Raw genomic sequence first — 16,562 nt, forward strand, 5'->3', positions numbered from 1 at the left:
TGAAGATGGGATGTTGCCCTTAGCAACTAATCAGATTCAACTTTTTGGTTATTTAGCTCCTAGAAGATAATCGATAGAATCTAATTGGTTACTATGGGCAACATCACATCTTCAATAGAAATCCGATCATAGTACATTTAACACTAATTATTTTTGGTGCTGCACACTGGGTGCTGCCTGGTGCGTGCAGTCACTATCATCCCTTGCAGTCTCCGGTCCTGAAGTACCAGGTAGACCCGGGTGCTATGAAATTACAGCCCTTAGGAATTATTACAAAAAATATGGCAGTGGGTAGTGAACAACTTCTTTGGCTGATTTGGAGAATGGAGAAAGAGGATCAGCCAAGACAGGCTGTGTGTGTGTGCTAATAAACCAGGACTCAGCTGGATGGAGGGGCCCAGACCATCTGTTTAGGTTAGGGGCAGTGGTCGAAGTGGGGCGGTATGGGACGGTATGCCATACCGCCACTTTCATATGGGGGTTAAAAAAAAAAAAAAGGAAGCCTGGCAGCCGCATATCTTTCCTGAGCGGCCCGGCCAATGACTGATCGGAGAAAGCAGGCGCCGGGGGTGGGGTGGATGTGCAGTTAGGTTACTGCCCGCCACTAGCTAGAAACAATTTCTCTGAATACCTGCTGCTCCCTCCCTCCTTCTTCAGCACAGCTGCGCAGCTCACCCGCAGTGACAGCGGAGTGAGCCAGGTCCCCAGCGTGGAGGTCAGCAGGGTGACCCAGATGACCTCCGTGCCGGGGACCCGGCTCACTCCACTGTCACTGCGGCTGAGCTGCGCGGCTGTGCTGAAGAAGGAGGGAGCAGCAGGTATTCAGAGAAATTGTTTCTGATGGCCGAAGGGTGACCCGGATGACCTCCGTGCCGGGGACCCGGTTCACTCCGCTGTCACTGTGGGTGAGCTGTGTGACTGTGCTGAAGAAGGAGGGAGCAGGTATTAAGTGAAATTGTTTCTTCTGGCCGAAGGCTTAGGGTGGGGGGCATAGGCGGAGACATCTCTGAAGCAGAGGAAGGAGAGCGGAGAGTGTGCGTCGGCGGGCTGATATGTCCTACACGCCGGGGGAGAGGTGAGCCGGCGGTGATGGAGACAGGGACCAGAGACACCCTCCCAGCCAGCGGCAGCCAAGTGACCGGAGGGGCAACTGAGTGCGGTGGTGCCTGCACTAGTTTGCCCTCTCTGGCAGACATCAGAGAACCGGAGTAGACCGCCCACGTATGTGCCCAGCTACTGAGGCAGCAGACGGCGAGGTGGGGAACGGCAGCATGACCCGGAGCGGGAGTTCATGACGGGCAGGAGCCTGAAACTTGATGCAGCATCCAGGTATACCCCACCACGCAGTGCCTACTCGCCCACTCTCACCCCTGAACAGTGCCAGCAAGCCGCACACCCAGTAAGGCCACAGCAGTGCATTCCCCACACACCAAGACCCCAGCCTGGTGGTTATCAGTGTCAGCAGGACTCTGGTGAATCCCACTTGTAGTTAGGGGCCCCATAACCCCCACCAGGAGTTCCAGGGAAGCGGGTAGTGTATCTGGACAAGAGGACACCCCATACGGGGAAGAGTAAAGCTGCCAGACACAAAGGCATTGCGGTGTGCGGCATATGTATAATGGAAATCACGTGTGTGGTGTGTGGCATATGGATAATGGGCATCACGGTGTGTGACCTATGTATAATGGGCTCATTATACATATGCCACACACCGTGATGCCGATCATACATTTGCCACACACCGTGATGCCCAATATACATATGTCGCTCTCTTCTTGTCCCCACTGTCACTCTCTCTGTGTTCCCGCTGTCACTCTCCCTGGGCCTTATTCTAGTTCACTCAGAGGCAAATTCCTTCTTAGCTGGACAAAGCCATGTGCACTGCAGGTGGGGCAGATGTAACATGTGCAGAGAGAATAACATTTGGGTGGGGTTTTTCTTCAAAGTGAGATCTATATTGCAGTGTAAAAATAAAGCAGTCAGTATTTTCCCTGCACAGAAACAAATAACTCACCCAAAGCTAAATCTCTCTGCACATGTTACATCTGCCCCCCTGCAGTGCACATGTACGGCGCGCGTATAACTAAATTTTTTATTTTTCCATACCCCCACTTTCAAATTTCCACTTCGAGCACTGGTTAGGGGGATAAATGTCTTCATATACATAAGATTAGGTTGACAATGGCTAGGTTGACAGTCAAAAGGTCAACATCGATGTTTCACTTTTTTCTTGAGCCGTCATGCCCTACCATCCACTAGGGTGTGCAGGGAGAATAGAATTGTGTGCGGAGCGTAACGAGGCACCGTGCCCGAAGCATGGCAACATTCGGGACAATCAAGTGAAGAACCAGTGCCAAGCTTTATAAGTGTCGACATAGCCATTGCCTAATGCTTGTGTCGACTTTTCATTCATGTTGACATTAAGCATGTCGACCTATTTCAGGTGTCAAGCAAACCAACGTCGACCTTCAGCGGTCGTCCCAATGTCCCATGAGCACAGTTAATAGTGTCTGAGTTCTCCGCAGTACAGGATCCCGGCCTTGTAAATGATTGACAAGTAACAATAAATCACATTTAATTTTTGCCGTAATCCCGCATCTCTGGCGAACCCATCCGCCATTACATATGCCCCCGTTGTTTATTAAGTGAAGGTAAAAGTTCCCTAAACTATCTCGTTACATGAAAAAGTTGATGACATTTTAGGAGGATTTATTTTCGGAGGATAAACTCTAACAGAGCCGCATTGGATTAATATCTTTGCAGGTGCATAAAATGTAATTGTCCTTATTCAATAATGTCCTATGTTCTGAATGAACGGATCCTCGGGGGAACGTGGGGTTTTAGAATCTAAAGATTACATTTACATTCTATTTGTCTTTTCTCTTTATCTGCTTCTGAAAAATTCCTCAAACGCCTGCGATGCGGAGACAGGAATTTATCCGCAGGTTATCATTAAAATTACAATGAAAGTCCCGGATTGGCCTTTTGTGGAAACAAAACAGGAAAATGCGGAAAGAAAATGATGAACTTTAACTTTTATTTCAGTTTTACTCTTTGTTTGATGTCTTAAATAGAACATTTGTGCAGGATCAGGAGCCGCAGGGACGGAACGGGACAGCGTCCACTGGGAAAGGGTGTTGGCTCCCCCAAACTTTCCCTGTATATAGAATTGATTATATTGACTAAAAAAAAAAAACATAGAAAAGTTTCAAGAAAATGTGGATTTAAGGGCCAACTCAATACTATCATTCGCAAAATGATGGACAGGAAGGGGGAGGTCGCTGGGGGGCGTCCCCCAAAAACAGTGGTGTGCCCATAGAAATGCTGGGGGTACTCCTGTGAACGCAGGCGTGCCATTCTCTGATTGTGGTGGGCACCTGATGTCACATGACGTCAGCACCCGCCACGATTTCGCACAAGAACGGGCATCATAAAAGTAAATCTAAGCTTACTTTTATTTACGAAGAGAGGAGAAATCATCCCCCCCCCCCCCCCCACACCTGCTGTCCACTTTATCACTTGGAGAGAGATAAAGTGGACAAAGCTAACGTACCAGCCAACTGGACATGTTTCAGGCTCTGTTCAAAAAATGACAGGAGCTGATTGTCGCAATCTACTTTATCTCTCTCCGAGGCCCCATACTGTAGGAAGTGGTATAAAGTACAGTATAAGTGCATCAATGAATATATCATTAATGTTCTAAGGCCCTTATTCTGGTTCACTTGCAAAAGCAATTTCCTTCTCAAATGGCCAAAACCATGTGCACTGCAGGTGGGGCAGATGTTACTTGTGCAGAGAGAGTTAGATTTGGGTGGGGTTTTACTTCAAAGTGAGAACTATATTGCAGTGTAAAAATAAAGCAGTCAGTATTTTCCCTGCACAGAAACAAAATAACTCACCCAAATCTAACTCTCTCTGCACATGTTACATCTGCCCCATCTGCAGTGCACATGGTTTTGTTAATTTGAGAAGGAATTTGCATTTGCATTTGCAAGTGAACCTGAATAATGGCCTAAATCTGTATCTTGGTGTGCGCAAGATGTTACATACAGTAATTACCATATATTCTTATAACAGGCTAGCCCTCACATGATATACGGCATTTCGGGATACAGCTATAAAAGAGCAGATTAAGTTATTTCTAATTATTATGGCCGCCAGTATATTATATTAATTATTAACAGGAAAAGTTCTCTTAAGTGATTAATAAATAATGTATCATCATAAAATATAGAAATATCTACATTTATAAGTGATCACAGTTTCTGAAAACAGCAAATTCTGCCATAGAAGTAAAACCCTAAGTCGGTCCTGAGGATCCTATAATGGAATCTCCCAATATCACTGGGAAATGGCACTGCGGTGTACTGGGAAATGCTGCAGCGTGTACTGGAAAATGCTGCAGCATGTACTGGGAAATGCCACAGCTGTGTACTGGGAAATGCTGCTGGGTATACTGGGAATTGCTGCTGCGGTGTACTGGGGAGGCTGCTGCAGTGTACTGGGGAGGCTGCTACTGTGTACTGAGGAGGCTGCTGTAGTGTATTGTGAAATGCTACTGCAGTGTACTGGGGAGGCTGCTGCTGGGTACTGGGACAGCTGCTGCGGTGTACTGGGGAGGCTGCTGCGGTGTACTGGGGAGGCTGCTGCAGGGTACTGGGATGGCTGCTGCGGTGTACTGGGGAGGCTACTGCTGTGTAATGGGGAGGCTGCTGCGCGGTACTGGAACGGCTGCTACGGGGTACTGGGTTGGCTGCTGTGGTGTACTGGGGAGGCTGCTGCGGTGTACTGGGGAGGCTGCTGGGGGGTACTGGGATGGCTGCTGCGGGGTACTGGGTTGGCTGCTGTGGTGTACTGGGGAGGCTGCTGCGGTGTACTGGGGAGGCTGCTGGGGGGTACTGGGATGGCTGCTGCGGGGTACTGGGATGGCTGCTGCGGGGTATTGGGATGGCTGCTGCGGGGTCCTGGGTTGGCTGCTGTGGTGTACTGGGGAGGCTGCTGCGGTGTACTGGGGAGGCTGCTGCGGGGTACTGGGGAGGCTGCTGCGGGGTACTGGGATGGCTGCTGCTGGGTATTGGGATGGCTGCTGCGGGCTACTGGGGAGGCTGCTGCTGTGTAATGGGGAGGCTGCGGCGGGGTACTGGAACTGCAGCTGCAGTGTACTGGGGAAGCTGCTGCGGGGTACTGGGATGGCTGCTGCGGTGTACTGGGGAGGCTGCTGCGGGGTACTGGGATGGCTGCTGTGGTGTACTGGGGAGGCTGCTGCGGGGTACTGGGATGGCTGCTGTGGTGTACTGGGGAGGCTGCTGCGGTGTACTGGGGAGGCTGCTGCGGGGTACTGGGGAGGCTGCTGCGGTGTACTGGGATGGCTGCTGCGGTGTACTGGGGAGGCTGCTGCGGGGTACTGGAACTGCAGCTGCAGTGTACTGGGGAGGCTGCTGCGGGGTACTGGGGAGGCTGCTGCGGTGTACTGGGATGGCTGCTGCGGTGTACTGGGGAGGCTGCTGCGGTGTACTGGGGAGGCTGCCCCTGGGGAAGATGAATGAGTCAGAAGAGATGCCGATATAGCCCTTATTCAGATCTGTGCGGATATTCCCGCATTCTTACGGAGCGGTCCGCACGCCACGGTGTTTTGCCGCATGCGGCCATCGTCCGTAGAAACGCCCACGTGTCCTCCGCATTCGGACGGACTCACTCTTTAAGAACAGGGCGTGTTTACGGACGACATACAAACCATGCGTGTGCGGGAGAAACACTCCGATTCGGCACGGTATTACAGAGTATTACAGAGTATGCTCGGGAATACCGCATCCGAACGGGAGCCAAGCGGTGCTACCGCACGTAAGCGGAGGATTTACGCCAAACAACCCACTATGAAGTATCTTCTGCAAGACATCACATGACCCACTTATTCAATTACCTATCCTCATAAAAAACTGCTTATTTGGAATTGGAATCAATTAGATTCCAATATATCATTACAAGCATGCCTAACACATGCATAGCACACATTAACCCTTACAGCAATTGAAGTGCAATGGTTTCAATTAAAGCACTGACAAGCGTCCTATTAGTGAGTAATGAGTAAAGGAGTAGATTGTATTGGGTTCAGGTGTTAATGGTTGTAGTCATTAGGCGTACGTTCGCCTACCGCATGAACGAGTGGTGTCCGCAAAGCAATAGTACACTTGTGGACACCGCACATTTCAGCCCTTTTTGCTCGCGTGCATTCGGAGTGGTTTCCGAATGTACGCCCCCCAACATAAGTGTACTCCCCCGTGTCCGCCCATGTTTCCGCCCCGTTTTGCCCACTTTGAAACTACGCCCATGTGTCATTCCGCATGACGCCCATAATACGCCCCTATTTCCCGACTGATTGCGGTGACCAGTTTTGGACGGGCTTTGTCCGAACTGGTACCGAGTCAAGGCGTGGCACATGCGCGTAGCGTTCTCCACGCATGCGCAGACGCCGTAAAGACGCGATCCGTAAGAACGCGGTAAAGTCCGCATCAATCAGAATAAGGGCGGTCACTGAGAAGGATAGAGCTGTAAGTAGGGTGACCAACTCATCCCTTTAATCCGGGACACATATTAATTACACAGGTTCTGTGGCAGTTTAAAACCAGGTGAAATGGAGTCTTGAGGTGTGGCAGTTTAAAAGCCAGCCACAGAACCTGTGTAATTAATATGTGTCCCGGGTTAAAGGGATGAGTTGGTCACCCTAGCTGTAAGGGCCTTATTCAGACCTGTTCTCTAGGCTGTGCTGCTGGCGCCCGAATCCCATCTCTACTATGAGAGGGGGCATGGGTTCCCTAACACACCCCCAGGCATGTGGCCGAGCGGGAGAGAAATCATGTGACGGTAGCACACATCGAATGATTTCTCTCCCCTCTGGTAATAGAGTCTAAAGTGACTTTATTCTGGCTGCAGATTATTGAAAAAGCGGCGAGCACTGACCGGTGGAGCGTCCACCTCTTATATGGGGCGTCCCCCTGCTCCCGCTCCCTGTCCACCCCAACTCCAGCCCTCCTGGAGCAAACGGCTCGGCGAGTGTGAAACAGGTGAGACAGAAAAGGGTCAACATAACTTTTGCACATTTTTTAGTGTCTATATTGATATCTGTTGCCATGGAAACCACATTATTGCACCGCGTCCCCTCGCTCGGCTCGCTGTGCTTGGCACGCTATTACTAGTATCATAAATTAAGACCCAGTCATGTTGACCTTTGCTTGTATCGACTTTTTGTCAAACCATGTTGACCTTTTTCATGTCGGCCAATAGTGGTCGACTTATTGACTGTTGACTTAGACACCGTCCACCCTTTGAGGAGAATCATTCTAGACTGCTCCACCGAGTTCAGCTCAGCTGAACTGTTCTAATGTACACTATGGGGCCCCAAGGCTTAAGTAATTATATATATAATTGTATGGTAGTCTGTAATAAGATGTTCAGTGGCGTAACTATAGTCCCGCCGACCCCGCAGCGGCTGGGAGGTGCTGAGTAGGTGAGGGCGCCGGGGGTCTGCGGGGCTATTGCTGCACAGCACCAGTGGGACCTGCTTACCTCCCACCCCCCTGCTCGCCGCCGCCGCCGCCGTCGAGACCCGGAGATCTACTTTTCTGAGCCGGTCCCGGCGCTGCTAGTGTCTTCTAATCTGCCTTAATGAAAAATGACCTTCACAAAATGTCTGCCCCTTTACAGCAGACACCTTATGGTCTGCTGTTAGGGGCAGCCATGTTTATGAAGGTTATTTTTCATTAGGAGAATCACCAGGACCGCAGACATGTAGATCTGTAGTACCGGCCATAGACCTGGCAGTGGGACCCGGTGGAGGGGTAAGGCAGAGCTGGGTGGGTGGGGTGGCTGAAGGCCAAAATTCTCGGGGGTGGGCTGCCGGGCCAGTCGCAATTCCAGGAAGGGGGGGGGGGGGGCGGTTACGCCACTGAAGATGTTATACGGTATAAGGTTATAATGTAATATTACGTTAACTTGGTTTAATGTAGGGTCTAATGCCTGTGGAGTCTGCAGGAGTTTTTGGCTTTAGGGCCGGCGTACCACCATTGGCAAGGCGGGGTTAGGTTGACTCGCAGGCTGGTGCCCTAGGCTGCAGCCTACTTAGCCTATTGGTTAATCAGGCCCTGGCTGAGCCGGTCAAAGAGGGGAAAATAAATGAATTAAATAAAAGCGAAAAATTGATGGCTACCATCGATGGTTGGAAAATCACCTGATTCTCCCATCGCAGGTAAAAGTATTTATAATTGATCATAGACCATCATCGGTTTAGAACCACTGATTGTTGAAGGCCACCCATACTAGAAAAACCTAGCGTGCAATTTTCTTTTCTGGATCCCTCACAAATATAAGCCAAGTTCTAGAGCCGACTACTGGACTGTAGAATTTCCCGGCCGTGTATTTAATGATTGGTTCCGTGTGACATCTTTTCTTGCTATGTCTGACACTAAGTAGCTGCGAAATTCACATTAGCCGTGTTCTTATGGACAAATTATACCTCTCATTACATCGGACAATGCCCCGCTCGGGGATTACGCAGGGAAGAAATATGAATTTTAATCATAGAGGCGGTAATGAAATGGCTAAATTACAGCGATTTCACAGCGACTTCACAGAGGAGTCCACGTTTATTCTGGGGAAATAGCAGCGAGTAAAGGGGCCGATTCAGGGTCGCTTGTAGTGATCCGAATTCGGCAACAGCGCCGATGGTCGGGATTTGGGCATTCGCATTTTTACGCATTTGCAAACCCCTGTACTGAACGGCTTTGGTGAGCTACACACTCGTTGGCCCGTTTGTTGCGTGGAGGGAGGCATGGGAGCGGAAACGGGGCTGGAGCAGGGGAATGTCCAGCGGTTTATGAGTGTCCCCATGAAAATGCTGGATGATGCCTGTTTGGGGCATTTTGGGGGGGAAAATGTCAGTCCAGACTGACTTTTATTTCTGAAGGGGAGAGAAATTTGATGGTCGGTCTTTACATGTGCAGACCCCCCCCCATCAGAACGGGGCCAAATGTGGCCCCATCCGTTCCAATTGGAATGACTCCAATGATCTGTAAGTAGTGTAAAAGGGAACAGGATGCCTCAGAGTCTACTAAAATCATACAGAAAACGGCATGCCAGGTTTTCCGTATAGCTCGGGCAATTTCCAGGGAAGAGTATGTTTGCCAGATTTTCATAAAGTACTAATACAAAAAATTTGGTGGAACATTTATTTCATATAATCATTTTTTTTCAGGTGCATTGCACTGGGGCCCCTGAGGAATAAGGGTCCCATTGTTGCCCAGACCGGCAATGATTTATCCCCTGGCCCCTTCACAGACCATTTTGAGCAATGTCGGATTACTGGCCCAGTGCAGAGAGCAGGGCCACTGCCTGTGGGTCCTGGCCCTTCACCTAGAGATGCAGGGATGACCTTGTGTATGCCAGATTGATAGAGTCTTGCCACCTATCAGTACTGATACACAGTGGCGTAAGTTCGTCCCAGTTGCCCGGAGGCAAGATAAATATTGGTGCCCCCCCAACACACACACCATCTTATATAAATATATGTATGCATGTATGTACAGTATGTTATGGATATTATGTTTAGAATAAAGAGTGTGTGACATCTATGGTCCTGCTAGGAGGAAGAGACAGCCACAGAAGCAATATCAACGGCTTTCAATTAACTGATTCAAACTCACAGTGGAGAAGAGGTGCCCCCTTGGGAGCAGGAGCCCAGCGGCAGATGACTCCATTGCCTCCCAGAGTTCTGCCTCTGCTGATACAATACTTGTGCAGCACATCCCCGCCTCACTTACAACAGCACATCCCTGCCTCACTGACAGCAGCACATCCCCGCCTCACTGACAGCAGCACATCCCTGCCTCACTGACAACAGCACATCCCTGCCTCACAGACAGCAGCATATTCCTGCCTCACTGACAGCAGCACATCTCTCCCTCACTGACAGCAGCACATCCATGCCTCAGTTACAGCAGCACATTCCCACCTCATTGACAGCAGCACATCCCTGCATCACTGACAGCAGCACATCCCCGCCTCACTGACGGCAGCACATTCCTGCCTCACTGACAGCAGCACATCCCTGCATCACTGACAGCAGCACATCCCCGCCTCATTGAGAGCAGCGCATGCCTGCCTCACTGACATCAGCATATCCGCGCCTCACTGACAGCAGCACATCCCACCTCATTGACAGCAGCACATCCCTGCCTCAATGACAGCAGCACATCCTACCGATAGGCAGCTGTCTAGAGGCTCCAAAATCTGGGGTGTGCCCCTGAATGTTTCACAAATGATGGATGTCTCTGAGAAAGACATTCTTGTTGAATGTAATGCAAACAGCAGGTGATGAACTTCTACGATGCCATATATAGACTTTCACAGGAGGCTCTGTAATGTTGGAATTGGTGTGTGGGTGGTGGTGGGGGTAGTAAGTAAGTAATTGAATTCATATAGTGCACTTACTCCAACAGGACTCAAGGTGAGAGTAAGCTGAAGTTTTACCTAGGGGCCCGATGGGCCCTATCTACTCAATGAGACCACGGGGGGCATAAGATTGAACTCACATGACTGATGTTTTCCTGAACTTTCCATTAGGTTTAAATAAGATGACAGTTACTGGAAGAGTTCAAACGATAAATAAGATCGTGTAAGTTGAATATTTAGGTTAGGGGTGCACTATCATCCACCACCCTACATCGCAGCTTGGCGCATTGTTAATAATCGCATATGTACTAACGAACGCGATTAGTAACGCAAGGGAAAGCTCTTGCAATAAGAACTGTCCGTTGCAAAGCTGCTCAGGCGCTGGACTTCCAGGTCATGGGCAGAGTGATGGTGCCGGCCACAGGGCATTCTGGGAGGGATCCGTGACTGATCCCTCTCTCTGCCGCCATACTGTTATGTAGATCATTATTTCTTACACACTGATGGGAAGGCAGATTTCTGTCATTGCTTTGTATGCTCGCTTAATGCCAATGTCACTTGTCACTGAATAATCACTATTATCTGTTTTATTGGGCTCATTTTTAATATATAATCAATTGCTGCTGACTCAGCCACTTCTGGCACCAATTACACAATGATAAAATCATTACTTTCCATTATTATATGAGACCAAGTCTAATTATGTCTATTGATTCCTTCAAAGCCAGGCTCTGGGAACATGACTATGGACCAACACAGGACCTTATCCTCCACTCTGAACTGTCCTTACTTCCCCACATTCAATCTGTCTCCAAATCATGTTACATGCATCTAAAAAATATATCCAGAATATGACTGTATCTCACACAAGACACTACTAAATCTCTTATCCATGCACTCATTATATCCCGCATTGATTATTGCAATAGTCTCCTGACTGGTCTTCCCAAGAACAGACTCTAATCAATACAAACCATGTTAAATGCTGCTGCTAGGCTGATCTTCCTTGCAAGACGCTCATCTTCTGCTGATCCGCTCTGCCAGTCCCTCCATTGGTTGCCTGTATCTTACAGTATATAATATAAAAAACTTCTACTCACATATAAAGCTATTAACCATACTGCACCAGCATATATCTCTGCACTTATCACAAAATATCTCCCATCTCGACCACTACGCTGTACACAAGATCTGCGTCTCTCTTCTGCACGGATCACTAGCTCCCATTCACTATTACAGGACTTTCATCGGGCTGCTCCCATCCTATGGAATGCCCTTCCACGCACAATAAGACTCTCCACTAGCCTCCAAACTTTCAAGCGTTCCCTGAAAACTCACCTCCTCAGGCAAGCCTATCATATTTATATGCCACACACATAACCCTCTGAGGCACTTATGTATTATATAGCTTCCCTTCTGAACTTGTAACTTGGTGGGACTGCTATGCTTTTACTGGTGCCTGTCCTTGTGTTTCCCTCCTATGTCCTTATAGATTGTGAGTTTGCAGCAGGGCCCTCCTACCTCCAAGTCTGTCTGTTGTTACCGTTTGTTTTATCACTGTCTACTATTGTAAAGAGCAACAGAATCTGCTGTGCTATATAAGACACTGTAACGGAATCTGCTGCGCTATATAAGAAACTGTAACGGAATCTGCTGCACTATATAAGACTCTGTAACGGAATCTGCTGCGCTATATAAGAACCTGTAACGGAATCTGCTGCGCTATATAAGACACTGTAACGGAATCTGCTGCGCTATATAAGACGCTGTAACGGAATCTGCTGCGCTATATAAGACACTGTAACTGAATCTGCTAGGCTATATAAGACGCTGTAACGGTATCTGCTGCGCTATATAAGAAGCTGTAACGGAATCTGCTGCGCTATATAAGACACTGTAACGGAATCTGCTGCACTATATAGGACGCTGTAACGGAATCTGCTGCGCTATATAAGACACTGTAACGGAATCTGCTGCTCTATATAAGACGCTGTAACGGAATCTGCTGCGCTATATAAGACACTGTAACGGAATCTGCTGCTCTATATAAGACGCTGTAACGGAATCTGTTGCGCTATATAAGACACTGTAACGGAATCTGCTGCACTATATAAGACGCTGTAACGGAATCTGCTGCGCTATATAAGACACTGTAACGGAATCTGCTGCTCTATATAAGACGCTGTAACGGAATCTGCTGCGCTATATAAGACACTTTAACTGAATCTGCTGCGCTATATAAGAACCTGTAACGGAATCTGCTGCGCTATATAAGACACTGTAACGGAATCTGCTGTGCTATATAAGAAGCTGTAATGGAATCTGCTGCGCTATATAAGACACTGTAACGGAATCTGCTGCACTATATAAGACACTAATGGAATCTGCTGCGCTATATAATACACTGTAACGGAATCTGCCGCGCTATATAGGACACTGTAACGGAATCTGCTGCTCTATATAAGACACTGTAACGGAACCTGCTGCGCTATATAAGACACTGTAACGGAATCTGCTGCACTATATAAGACACTGTAACGGAATGTGCTGCGCTATATAAGACACTGAAAATAACTAGCGCTATGCACCGCGGCGGCGCGGGAAGCGCTAGTTATTTTCTATTCACTGTAGGGACCCCGCCGGCCACGGCCAGCTTGTACAAAATAACAGCGCCGCAGGTTCCCCCGGCGGCACGGACACCCCTGCACGCACCAGCACTCAGCAGGGACGCCGGGGACGCAAGTTTTTTACACAGGTAGCACCCCCCCCCCCACCCCCAGCACCGGGGCGCCCCCACCCCGACTCGCCTGGGGCGCTCCGGTGCCTTGCACCGGCCCTGAATCTATGGTCAGCTGTGCTAGTCAGAGTACACTCACATATATGTAGCATTGTATGCAATCTATGGTCAGCTGTGCTAGTCAGCGTGCACTCACATATATGTAGGGTTTATAAATGACTATCTGAGCAACACAAGTAAGCTGGTATTAACTATTGCAAGTCTAATATAACTCTTGGCCTATATAACTGTTCAAATACACCATGTACTACAAAATATTGCTCTGCTTCGCTCTTCATGGTTTTCTCTCAAAATCAGTCTCTTCTCTCTCTCCCTGAAGCTCAGCCCTCTATACACATTTCTGCCTCCATTATCCACACCCCTCTTATTAACACTCATGAGATTTTTACATATCTCTCTACACTGACAATAACATCCACAAACTGTCTCCAGAAACAACATTCACAAACCACCTGCAGCTACACCTATCTCTCTCTACTGCTTCTATTAGCTGGTGACATTTCACTTAATCCAGGCCCCAGCTGCTTGCCCCGCTCGCAGGCACCTAACGCTCAGGAACATAGTAATCCAGCTAACCTCATACACATCAAATGCCTCCCTTCATCCCCCAAATCACTAAAATGTGCGTTATGGAATGCACGCTCTGTTGGCAACAAATTAACATCCATCAACGACCTCTTCATTTCAAACAACTTCAACCTGCTGGCTATAACAGAAACATGGCTCTCACAATCAGACACAGCCTCCCCTGCAGCCCTGTCACATGGTGCTCTCCACTTCACACACACACACCCAGGCCTGGTGACAGCAGAGGAGGTGGGGTTGGAATATTACTATCCCAATCCTTCACATACAAAGTTATACCACAGGTTCCATCACTCACATTCACATCATTTGAAGTACATTCCATCAGAACTTACACTCCTTTCTAACTGCGTTTTGCAGCTATCTATCGCCCACCTGGGCAGCCATCATGATTTCTGGAAGATTTTTCTGCCTGGCTCCCTCACTTCCTTTCCGCTGACATCTCAACCATCATCATGGGTGACTTCAACATTGCTATTGATAGCCCAAAATCTGCTGCTTATGCCTCCAAACTACTCTCTCTAACCTCCTCTCTCGGCCTCTCCCAATGGACTGACTCCTCTACTCATCGGGATGGCCACTGTCTTGATCTGATATTCACTAAGCTGTGCTCAGTGTCGGAATTCACCAATTCTCCTTCCCCTCTCTCAGATCACAACCTTATCACCTGCATGCTGTCCTCTAGTACTTCTAACTCAAAAACACAGAAATCCTTTAATCCACCTCAAGCCCGCAGAAATATTAATGATATTCATTTTCAAGTACTCTCCTCCTCACTGCAACAACAGCTTGCTCCTATTTCTGCATTCACTACTCCTGAGATGGCGGTATCACAACTAAACCTAACCCTCAAAACAGCCCTGGATCAAGTGGCTCCAGTTACCAACCACACTCCACGTAGGCCTAGACGCCAACCGTGGCACTCTAAATTAACGAGACACCTACAAAATATCTCACGCAAAGATGAGCGTAAATGGCGTAAATCTCACAGTCCAATGGATTTCTTTACATATAAGAATATCTACCAGTACTATAGTTATGCCCTGGAAACTGCAACAACCTGTGTATGTGCATGTACAGGTGAATGCTCAGGCACGTGGACACCTGCGTAATTTAAGCGGTAATTATCTGCCAAGATCATCGGCGGGAAATATCGGCGTAAATTAGCTACTACATTGCGGGGAAAAATATACGCCCCTTGTTCAAGGCGGGAGTTTAGCATATAAATATCCAGTCAGATGCAGGCCATAATTGCTGCAAACATGTCTAGTTAAGATGATTCCGCAGTTGAGGACGCCCTACAGAGAGTTACAGCAGAATCCCTGCTTGAAACTTTGAGGCAGAGGGAGCAGGAGTGGAGATGGAGGGCCCAAGAGCAAGGGGGCCCCTCACTAACAGGCACTGCTGCATCGCCAGCAGCTCAACAAGGGCCAAGCAACCAGCCAGAACAAGAGGTTGCATCTCTCCAAACAGTTGTGACCCAGCAGGTGCATGGTGAGAGAACTGGGGCCACCAGAAAAAGACCTGCAACATCTAGGGTGAGGACTGAGCAGGATACCACCACCAAAAAGAGAAACCCTGCATTTCTAGAGGCAGAGTTGCGTATTTTAGTTCCCAGGGCACAAGAATGGATCGAATTGCTAACCAGGAAGCCGGGTGCCAGTGCAAGGAGAAAGCTTTGGGAGAAGATCACAGAGGAAGTGAACCAGGTGTTAACAGTGGAAAGAGATTTGGCATCAGTGAAGAAAAGGCAAGTGTGTTTCTCCCCCTGATAATGTCATATGTGTGTACATATGTTACATGTATGTTTTGAGAATAATAGAAAGGTGTGTTTGTAGATAGTGCTACACTTTAATGACACATGTGAACACAACCATGTCTAATAACCCACATTTATATATGAAACATGCACCATTGGTGTGATGTGAGGTTATGGGCACAATTCTGCTCATGTGAAGTATCTGATGGGACAACAGAAAGTGTGTTATTGAAAAAGAGTTGTAGTAACATGTTCCATATGATGCTACTGAAACAAGAATGTCCAAACTGTGCACATGTAGCTGTTGATAAACTACACATCCCAGTATGCCTTCCCATAGTTAAATTACTCCATAATATCAACACTGGCAAGCTATGGTGGGATGTGTAGTTTCACAACAGCTGGAGGATCACACTTTGGCCATGGCTGCTGTCATTTCTGCATAGTGAAATATGTATGTGCATTTAGTGGCCTAATGAATGAGATGAGACACTGTAATGCCTCATAATGGAGAAATTAATGTGTGTGTGGCAAACGTATGCAGAAAAAAAAAATATCACCCACACTAGGAAATGTAACGTAGTCATGATGTTCACTAGCACAGTGGTGCACATATCTCATGGTGATATTTGTATTTTTGAATTTGTAGGTGGTCAGACTTCAAAACTGGACTGAAGAGGAAGATGACTGACCGGTACAACCACAGCATGTCCACCGGGAGGGGGCCTATGCCATCCAGTTTGGAATATACCCCCCTGGAGCAGGACTCGTTGGATGTGATTGATGTGGGCGAGGTCAGGGGTGTATCCAATATGGATAGTGAGCTCCCGGTGGAGGTCTTTGCTGCTGCTTTTGATGGTAAGTCACAGAAATGCATTGTTTGTGGTAAGAGAGATTGTTTGTGTATGTGATGGTGACATTGGTTTCAATTTTTATCCTAGAAGAAGCAGAAACACCTGATGAACCGGCAGCATCTTC

Source organism: Crinia signifera, chromosome 5 (assembly GCF_055691185.1).
Source record: "Crinia signifera chromosome 5, ASM5569118v1, whole genome shotgun sequence".
Classification (NCBI taxonomy): Eukaryota; Metazoa; Chordata; class Amphibia; order Anura; family Myobatrachidae; genus Crinia; species Crinia signifera.